This window comes from Cyprinus carpio, chromosome A20 (genome assembly GCF_018340385.1).
Source record: "Cyprinus carpio isolate SPL01 chromosome A20, ASM1834038v1, whole genome shotgun sequence".
Taxonomy (NCBI): Eukaryota; Metazoa; Chordata; class Actinopteri; order Cypriniformes; family Cyprinidae; genus Cyprinus; species Cyprinus carpio.
In genome coordinates this window covers 22,500,806-22,512,293 of record NC_056591.1, presented here as the reverse complement: position 1 = coordinate 22,512,293, position 11,488 = coordinate 22,500,806, and the positions used below count along the sequence as shown (strand labels likewise).

General features: G+C 35.2%; 1 pseudogene; it reads left to right on the top strand.

Annotated features, from left to right (window-relative positions):
* Positions 1-770: 770 nt before the first annotated feature.
* LOC122149063 lies at positions 771-11,486 on the top strand (annotated as a pseudogene).
* The last annotated feature ends 2 nt before the right edge of the window (positions 11,487-11,488 follow it).

The following is an 11,488-nucleotide window of genomic DNA, read 5'->3' as shown; positions in this document are numbered from 1 at the left end:
TTACTTAGCACTGTTATTTTTAGTACTATTATAGGTTTATTAATTTTGAATTTATTTTATTTTCGTTTTGAAATGTTAACCACTGAGCTTTTATTTTCATGTGTTTTTAATTTTTTTTTTTGTCATTTTTATCAGTTTTATAAAGATTGTTTTTTAATGTTTGCTAGTTTTAGAAATTTTTTTTTTTTTTTTTGTTATTTTAGTACATCAAGTTAAACTAAATGCAAATGAGCAATGGTGCTTTTTTTTTTTATGCAAGTAGCTGAAATAAAATTAATGAATAAAATGAATAATGATGAAAAATAATAATAATAATTTTGTGTTTAGTCTATAAAATATTAAAAGAAATGTTGTTTCACTGTAAAAAAAATAGGATTTTATTAATATGCATATATTTGCAAACTTCTCATACTCAAAATAAATAAAAAAACCATTCATCTTTTACTTTTTTTTTAAAATTTTTTCTTTTTTTTTTTTTTTTTTTTTTCTTCTTCATTTGGAAGTATAAGTACTTTTTTATTTTTATTTTTTTATGTGTGTGTATGTGTGTGTTTTATATGTCCATATAGTTTTAAATAATCTTTATATTTATTTTTTTAATTTTTATTTATGATTTAATTTTTGCTATTTTAGTACACCAAGTTAAACTTAATTAAAATGAGAAATGTTGCCTTGGCAAACTAACTAAAATAAGTTAAAACCATTATCCATGTTTTTTCTCATGATTTTAGTTTTACTTACTAAAATAATAATAACCATTGAGCATTAAAATTCACTCCCCAACACTGTTGCGTGCTGTAGTTTAGTCTCAGACATCCTTCATTCTCATCAAAGCCATATAGCTATAAAATCACATCACAGGTCTGTAGCAGCACATTTCCGAAATGTGAATGTTTAAGATGTTTGTTTTATTGTGTAGTGAGGTTGTTAGAGCTCTCGTGTGTTTTACAGGATGACTTCAGCGGAGTGTTTGGCGCAGGAGAGGATCTGGTTCGATAAGCCACGTTATGATGAAGCGGAACGGCAATTTTGTACGAGCGGATGAACGGACCCACACAGCCCAAACAAGTAATAAATGTACTATTCAAACTATTCCATCAGTATGTACAGCATATGTGCTAATAGCACTGTTCTCTGTCTCTCTCGTCTCAGGACACTGGAGCTAACAGCATCCTTCAGGACATCGCTAGAGCACGAGAAAACATCCAGAAATCTCTCGCTGGGGTGAGTCGAGCTAAAAACCTACCATTACTCTTTGAACAGTGCAGTATGGATCTTTTCTGGGGCTGCACGATTTACGGGAAAGATATAAATGCTGTTTAATTTACTTGTTTGTTTTTTTTGAAAAGCTACAGGTTTGTTGGGTTTGCATAATTTGAATACATTTTTTAATATATATTAGCATAACTATAATAATAATAATGTTGTAACAAAATAAAAAATATTAAAATAATATTATTTCACTGTAAAAACCTAAATGAGTATTTAAAAAAATAATACAGCGATAATTTTAACTAAAATTGCAGTCTTAAATAGAAATATAAATAATAATAATAATAATAATAATAATAATAAATGTTGTTGTCATTAAATAAAAATATTTAAAATGAAAATTATGATTTCACTGTACAATAAAACAATTAGTATTTAAGAAATAATAATAATGATGATAATTTTATTTACAGGACTGAACTGTAAAATTATAGTAAAATGTTATTTTACTGTCTTAATTAGAAATGTAATAATACTGTTAAAACAAGAAATGTTTATTTAAAACAATTAGTGTTTAAGAAAAAAAAAAAATATAATATAATATAATGATGACGATCATTTTTGATTTTCCAGTACAACTGTAAAATTACAATAAAAATGATGACTGGCTTTATTTTTTGGGAGCTTTATTTTGCAAGTTAAAGCCATGTTTGAATCACAATTGTGAATTTAAAAATGCAAATTAAAAATAATAATAAGAGAAACCTCTAGGTTTGTTGCATGTTTGAATGGTTGCACGTTTATTACACAATTTATTATGGTTGCAATCATATTATAGTTTTTTTTACGAGGTAAAAATATTAAAATAAGAAATGTAACTTTTTGTAATTTCACTGTAAAATAAAAATGGCGCATTTAATGACAACAATAATAATAATATTATTATAATAGTAATAATAATAACTTTATTGTACACTTCAACTCCAATTTACAGTACAAATTTGCCTGTCTTTAATTTTTTTTTTTTTTCCAAAAGCCCATAAAAGCTTTTTGATTTGTTTGACAAAGTCTGGTTTGTGAGTGGTTTTGTTTTCGATTAATCCGTGCAGCTCAACCTAGTGAATCTCTTCTTGCTGTCTACTGTCTTCTGTAACACCCGCACTGCCTTTTGGATCGTGGCTTTGCGTCGTGAGTGTCTCTCTGATATTCTGTCTATGTAGGCAGCACACTAGGTCCCAGTCCCAGCTCTCTCTCTCTTAAATCATCTGTTCTCTTCCTTCATCTGCACTTTCCTCATAAATGATATCTTCTGTAGCTGAAGACAACCTTGGCAGCCAAGTAGAGGCTCCGCCCCTATAAAATATCAAAATCCTCCCACGCTCGTCTCCTGTAAGTGTGGTGTGTGACACAGACACACACCAAAGCAGCTCACGCCGATGTTGGCCAGTGCGTGACGCGTGTGCATGTGTTGCATGTGTTGTAGAAGTGTTCAGAAGATATCTGTGATGCATGCATTTCTGTGTGGATTTTTGTTAATGTTTCTGCTGGTGAAACGAGAGAAGACACTGTGTTTGTATCGTTGTGAGGTTTGTTATTATTTGTGCTCGTTGGAAACTACAATAGTTTTTATTAGTATTTACTCACATTTTTTTATATTATATTTTCTGTTTAGAATTTTAGTAGTTTTCAGTAATTTAGTTTTTCTTTTTTTTTTTCCTTTTTGTTAGATTTTTTTTAATAATACATTTTTATTTCGGTAAATCATTAAACATGAGAAATGTTTGCTGAACAGTTTTTAAATATTTTATTTTATTTCAGTTAACAGGTTATTTACGGATAAAGAATAACAATTTTTATGGTTTTATTTGAACTATAATAAGGCTACTAGGTGTTTCGAAGGTATGGTTTTTTTTTTCCAGTGATAAGTCATTTGTAACAACCAAATAATCTTTTAAAATATAAAGTCAAGTTAAAATAATCATGAAAAAAAATAGTATAGTTATAGTTATTTTTTGTATGCATGTATTTATTATTTTATTTATTTATTATTTTAACTTTTTAGGCGTATACACACACCATATAGAGTTACATGAAAATCTACGTAATTAATTTAATTATATCAAAAATCTAAAGACATAATATTAAAATAAAAACAATCAAAATAAAAACACCAAAAATTTTAAAATATAAATCTAAGAAATATATATAACAAAAACCATTTGATTTGTTTACACCTATTAATTTATTCATAAGAATGTACATTAAAAATAAAAAAAAATACATTTTAAAATGCAAAGCATTAAAAAATAAAACACACACAAAACAATAGAACTTTGTAATTTATTGCACATCACGTGACCAATAAACATGAATGTGTTGATAACTTATTAAAAATATTATTGTTAAACTTACAAAATGTTTGGCTAACAAAAAACAACAACAAAGTTGGAAATCACTGCACTGGCAATATACCAATCATAACAAACCAATGTGTTAACTACAAACTTAACAGAAACATCTTTGAACATTTGATGAGGGCACAAATGAATTATTGAATTTTGATGGATCATGGAGGGAACAAATTAACTGAAACGATATTAAACTTAACGCAACTAGAATTATAAAAACAAAACATGTCTAAACCCCCGTTGCATGTTTCTGACAAAATAGCGAAATCTATGTTGTGTGTCATGTGAATACATTAAAATAGTGTTGTAATAGACTGTAGTATAGTGGTTGTGTGTGGGACCTGATTCTCTCATTGTGCAGTTGTGTATCTGAGGCAGGGCTGATGGGAACTCCTGGTGTGTGTGCGTGTGTGTGTGTGTGTGTCGTGTGTGTGTGTGTTGTGTGTGTGTGTGTGTGTGTTTTAGAGCGGCGGAGGGCAGCGCTGCTGATTACGGGGAGCTCACACGGATCGCATGAAGAACCTGGAACTGGAGACACCAGAGTCTACACACAGGTGTGTGTGTTCAGAGATTTCTCATAGTTTTGCATTTGCTCGGGATGGGAAATCGGAAAGAATGTGACAATCCTAATTCACATTCTGCTTTCCATTTATGAATGCTTTTTGGTCATTTCGGGGGGAGGAAGAATGAATGTACAATGTTTAGAAAAAGATTTCATTTCCATGTAGCCTCAAAAGACTAGAAAACTGTTCACTCTTCTGAATTTTCAACAGGACAATTACTATCCAATTTGTAAATAAAACTAATTGATGTACATTTTTTAAATTAAATAAACATCTTTAATGTTTGCATGCAGTGTAATATTTATATACTATTGTAGGGTTTGTTTAGGTATTTTGAATTAGCTTTTTTTTTTTTCATTTTAATTTTAGTTTAATATTTGGTCATTTTACTGTGTTATTCGATACTATTTTTTTTATTATTATTACGTATTATTTTTTATTTATATGATACTAATCGTTTTTATTAACGTTTTGAATTGGCTTTTATTTTCAGTTTTCATTTTAATTTTGTTTAATTTTTAGTAGTTTTGCTATGTGCTTTTACATGCTTTTTATTAATTTATTTTAGTAGTAATATTATTGTTGTATTTATATACTATTGTACTTAGTCTAAATTTTTTTGAATTACCTTTTATTTTCGTCTTTTTAAATGTCATTTTATTTCCTATTTTCTATTCATATTTTTATTTATTTTATTACTAAGTGCTTTTATATAGATTTTATATTACCATTTAAACTTATTAATATTATTGTTAATGTACATACTTGTTACAGTTTGCAGTTTATTTTAGTTTTCCATTTAATTTTATTGTACGTTTAGAAACTTTTACTATTATATTTTTTTTATATATTATTTTTTTTACTACTATCGTTTTTTTTATTTATATATTATCATAGTTATTGTTAATGTTTAATGTTAGCTTTTATTTTCAGTTTTCCTTTTAATTTTAGTTTAGTTTTTTGTAATTTTCTTTTTTCTTAGTTTGTTCTTTTTAAATATTACTGATTAGGTTTAATTTGTTTTTATTTCAGTTTTGGTCTAGTTTAGTTTTTTATTTCAAATTAATTTTAGTGCTTCAACGTAATTACCTTGCAATAATTTATTTATGTTCGTATATTTTTCTTTTAATCTGATATTTAAGAGTTTTTTTATTATCTTTTTTATATTGGTAAAAATATTTTATTTATTTTTTGATTTTAGTTTTGGTAACGATAATAACATATGTTTTTGCATGCATTAAGCATCTATTCTGTCTTTATGTTCTTCTTAATCCCATGCATTATATTTTATATTCATATGAAATAAAACATAATATTTACTTGGACATCTGGAGGTGGTGATGTCATAATATTTGCATACGAGCTGTCAATTTATTTTACATTTTGCCTAATCTTCTGCAAGCACTGTGCTTAATTGTTCTCGTTGTGTTTCTCAGTGGTGGAGGAAGCTGCGTTCTGCTCTCAGTAAGGTGGAGAGTCGCGTGGTCAGCGCATAGAGAAGGCGGTCGACACCGCCAACCGTTACGGAACCAGTCCCGCCGCTCCCCAGAAAGCCCCGCCCGCTCCATCAAAACAGGAGGAGGAGATGAGGATGTACAATCGACCTGTTTCGGCAGTGGATCGAAAGATGTTGCCACGAGGCTCGCCGAGAACTGAAGGAGCAGCGGGCTGCAGGAAATACGTTACAAACACGGCCACAAAAAAACTGCCCTCATTCGATAAATCAGACCATCCTGTTAGCCCACTCGTTCCCCCTACACCCAAAACCACCCACTCCGCGGTAAAGTTATGTTGTTTATTTTGGTGACAACCGGACTGTGACTAGTATGGTTTCACATGCGTTTTTTTGTTTTTAAAGCCTGGGCCCTGTAAATTGCCTCACTTTTTGGTGCCCATAAAAGAAAAAGGCAACCATCGTGCGGAAGCACCCTGTGTAATAACCTAGCATCGCCCAATCCTCATAGAACACGCAATACGTGTAGCTGCTACCCGAACAACTCCTAAGCCAACAACATATATAACAACCTAGCTGGCTACCGTAAAAACGATCAAAGCAAACCAACAACCCAAGAAGAACAACCAAAATAGCGACCTGGACTACCCTAGGGCAGACCAATCAGAAACAACCCATCTTATGCTTCCATGGAACACCCGAGCAACCACATAGAAGACAACTTAGCTGATACCTAGAACATCCTAGTAACCACAATAGCCAACCATAGAGTTTAACAGTTATTACAGACACATAGTTTACCTGGGACGTTGTGTTTACCCTATTCTTTCTTATGTGCAAAACCACATAGAAACAACCCATATGGCACCTAAGCCCCCCTAGTCAAAACCACATAGAAACAACTTAGCTCCGGTACCAGAAACATTCTAGTAAACACATAGCAACCACATAGAAACAACCAAAATAGCTACCTGGAACTACCCTAAGCACCCACATGGCAAAACAATCTAATAGCTAACCCTGGACTACCCTAGCAACCCACCTAGAAACAACCTAATAGCTACCCGGGACTACCCTAGCAACCACATAGAAACAACCTAGCTGCTACCTAAAACATCATAGTAACCAGATAGAACAACCAAAATGAGCTACCTGGACTACCCTAGCAACCACATAGAAACACCAATCTGCATACCTGGAACACACTAGCAACCACATAGAAAACAACTTAGCTGCTACCTAGAACATCCTAGTAACCCCATAGCAACCACATAGGAACAAACAAATAGGTACCCTGGACTACCCTAAGCAACCACATAGAAGACAAACCAATCTTGCTACCATGGAACACCCCTAGCAACCACATAGAAACAACTTAGGGCTGCCTACCTAGAACCACATCGCAACCACATAGTAACCACACCGGATACCCTCGCAACCACATAGAAAAAACAATCCAAACACCTAGCTACCCTTACATCTGATAACTAGAACATCCTAGTAACCCATAGCCAACCACATAGAAACAACCAATCTGCTACCTGCAACACATAGAAACAACCCTAGCACCCCTAGCATAGAAACCAACTTAGCTGCTACCTAGGCAACATCCTAGTAACCACATAGCAACCACATAGGAACCAACCAAATAGCTACCTGGACCCTAGCAACCACCATAGCAAAAACCACATACCTGGAAACAAAGCCAATCTGCTAGAACATCCTAGTAAACCACATAGCAACATGGAACACAAATAGCTACCTGCAACCGTAGCCACCACATAGAAACAACTTAGCTGCTACCTAGAACATCCTAGTAACTACACCACATAGTAACACTAGCACCCACATAGGAACAAACCAATAGCTACCTGGACTACCCTAGCAAACCACATAGAAACAACCAATCTGCTACCTGGAACAACCCCTAGCAACCACATAGAAACAACTTAGCTGCTACCTAGAACATCCTAGTAACCACATAGCAACCACATAGAAACAACCAAATAGCTACCTGGACTACCCTAGCAACCCACATAGAAACAACCAATCTGCTACCTGGAACACCCTAGCAAACCACATAGAAAAACAACTTAGCTGCTACCTAGAACATCCTAGTAACCACATAGCAACCACATACGGAACAACCAAATAGCTACCTGGACTACCCTAGCAACCACATAGAAACCAACCAATCTGCTACCGGAACACCCTAGCAACCACATAGAAACAACTTAGCTGCTACCTAGAACATCCTAGTAACCACATAGCAACCACATAGAAACAACCAAATAGCTACCTGGACTACCCTAGCAACCGCATAGAAACAACCTAATAGCTACCTGGACTACCCTAGCAACCAAAAAGTTGTAATTTTTAATTTTAGTTTAATCTTTTATTTACTTTTTTCATTTAGTTTTATCTTTTTCAGTTTTAGTTGTCTTTGTTACTTATTTTGGTTAGTTGCCGATATTTTAATTTTAATTTAACCACGAAAGTACATCTTTGAAACTAGCAACCATCAGAACCCCCAGCAATGCCCAACCAAACCTCCCAGAACACCCAGTAACACCTAGCAACCACATAAAACACCTTAGCAACCTTCTAGCAACAATTCGAGAACACCCTAGTAACACAGCCACCACCCAGGACACACTAGCAATTGCATTGCAAAGCCTTAACAAACATTCACAACACCCTACCAACCACATAACAACTTTCTAACAGCAACACAGAATACCCAGTAACCATCTTGCAGTTCTCTAGGCAACAACCCCCAGAACATTCCCTAGCAAACATCCAAATACACCAGCAACTGTCTAGCAAACCCCTAGCAACACACTAACAACCACCCAGAACAAACTTAGCAGTTGCCTAGCAAAAACATCTACAATACCCTAGCAACCATCCATATCCCCCTAGCAATCCCCCAGGACACCCTAGCAAATGTTCAGAACTCGTTATAAAAAACCAACCAGCAACACAGAACACCAAGTAACATCTTACAATGTCCTAGCAACCATCCGTAACCCCCCCCCTAGCAACCACCCAGGACACCCCTTATAAAACCAACAGCAACACAGAACACCAAGTAACCATCTTACAATGTCCTAGCAAACCATCCGTAACCCCCTAGCAACCACCCAGGACACCCCTTATAAACCAACAGCAACACAGAACACCAAGTAACCATCTTACAATGTCCTAGCAACCATCCATAACCCCCTAGCAACCACCCAGGACACCCCTTATAAACCAACAGCAACACAGAACACCAAGAAACCATCTTACAATGTCCTAGCAACCATCCGTAACCCCCTAGCAACCACCCAGGACACCCCTTATAAACCAACAGCAACACAGAACACCAAGTAACCATCTTACAATGTCCTAAGCAACCATCCGTAACCCCCTAGCAACCACCCAGGACACCCCTTATAAACCAACAGCAAAAAAACACAGAACACCAAGTAACCATCTTACAATGTCCTAGCAACCACCTAGCAACAACTCAGAACTTCCAAACAGCACTTTAACACCCCTAGCAACCACTAAGCATCCATTCATAATACCCTAGCAACCGCATGGCAGTCTAAAAAATCCATTAGTCTGATAGACTGAATTACCTTAAATTGCTTCAATCTTTCAGGCCAACGCTTCTCAAGGTTTTTAATGTTTTTGTTCCCGGCGTTCGCAGTGGGACGACGAGACGGATTATGGCGAAGCTGGAGGAGTGTGTGCGGTCGGTGTCAGGTGGACGGGCTGCTGTGGGGAGCCTCCAAACTGGTTTCCTGTGGGTTACGGCATCAAGAAACTGCAGATCAACTGCGTGGTGGAGGACGACCAGGGTGGGAACAGACTTCCTGGAGGAGGGAGATCACCAAGTTTGAGGACTACGTGAGTAACGTCCCCATAAACTGAGCGCTTCAGTCTTCAAATGTCACGTAAAGCTTGACGTGTGTGATTTTGTGTTGCAGGTTCGAAGTGTGGATGTTGCGGCGTTCAAACAAGATTCTAACACACACACACACACACACACACACATGAAAACGGGATGAACATCAGTTAATAAAACAGCTCACATGTATTTGTTTGTCTCGGTCTCTGTCTTTGATATTCATGCATCTTGTTAAACATGTTTATGATACAAATGAGAATCACAGCCAACGTTGGCACTGTTTAAGAGATGTGTTTATGTGGTTTGTGATCCTGAGATCCATTGCTGGTGTTTTTTTGGCGAGCCCACACCGGAGGTAAAGCGCTGTTTGAGGTGTAATTAAGATCTTTACGAGCTTCTTGGCACATTTCAGCACAGCATAATGCATTTCTTACAGCTGCATCTGAGAGAGGAAGCTCTCGTTCTCTCAAGATCTATCATAAAGATTGATATTAAGATAGATAGGTAGATAGATATTTAATGGATAAATATTAAGATTGTACACATTAATAGTATATATTAAAATAGATTGCTATTAAGATGGATTGATAATATTTCATTTCATTGCTTTTACATTGTATTAGATTTAAACATTGTTTAGATGTAGAAAGAACAATTTGAAACAGTATAAAAAAACCAAAAATAGAAAACTATGTATCATAAAGTAACTGTTGCTATTTACAGTCATTTATAAATTGATGGTATCGTGATTGCAGAGTTGTTTTTAAGAGACTGATGCTTTAAAGGACTCATTTAACATTTAAAAAGTCTTTCTTTCTTTCTTTCTTTTTCTTGTAAGGTGCTTTTACAATAACACATTACAATACTTTGTTCTTGTTGCACCATATAAATGTCTATTGTTCTGATAGTTTGTCCCTGAACGGACAGGAAAGAGTTAAAACTGCAGGATGTGGAATCAAATTTCACTCAGCTGGAGACACTCGATTCCCCCCTTTAATTTTACAAAAAAAAAAAAAATCAAAAAAAACAAAAAATATTATGTCACTCAGCCATTAAGAAATGTCCGTGGTGTTTTTGTGCCTTAGAATAGCAGCGTAAACGTTAAAAAACTACAACATTATTTAAACGGAAGGCCGGCGTTTTTAATTCGAACGAGTCCTTCAGGATTTTCATTCGGGAGTCGTGATTCCCGAGTCAGTCAAAGAGTCGTTCAGGAGATCCAACATCTGCACGCTTGCGATCCGTTGCGCTGCGCGAGATCTCCGCAATTTCAGGTGTGTTTTTAAGTGGAATCATTTATAATTTAAATACACAGAGATTATTTTGAATCTTTCTTTTGTGGCCTGCTTTGCTGTATTGTTTTGTCGATGCTTGCGTTCGTTTCTTTAATGCTGCGCGAGTCATTTCATGAGTGCAAGCTGTAATGTATGCCGCAGCTTTGTGATGCAATGTAACAGAACGTATGTGTAAGTAAGCTGTGTTTTTAATTACTCAACTATTTGTGTCCTAAAGTGTTTGCACGACTTCCAAAGAGTCAGAACTGTGTTTTTATGACAAATATACACACATATATATAACGTTTAGAGGTTGTGTGTGTGTATGGGAGAGTGTCTCTCTCTCTGTGAGTGTGTGTGTGTGTGTGTGTGTGTGTGTGTGTGTGTGTGTGTGTGTTGCTAAAGAAGGATGATGACTGTCTGCTTCATGTCTGGGCTTTGACCATCAGCTCGACCCCCAAGCCTGCAGAGTTTTATGGAGCTCTTTGTCTGAACTCTGTTGTTCCCTTTGAAGTGTGTTTTTATGGGCTCTTCAGACTCTGGCTGTGCGCATTTTCTTCCGATGTTTGATGGTTCTGATGATGTTCTTCTGCAGGATGTCAGTCAGGCGGTTTCTGTCAGTGTTTTTCATGTTGTTTGTGACTCTCAGCGCTGAACAAGAAGAGAATGAAGTTCTGAAA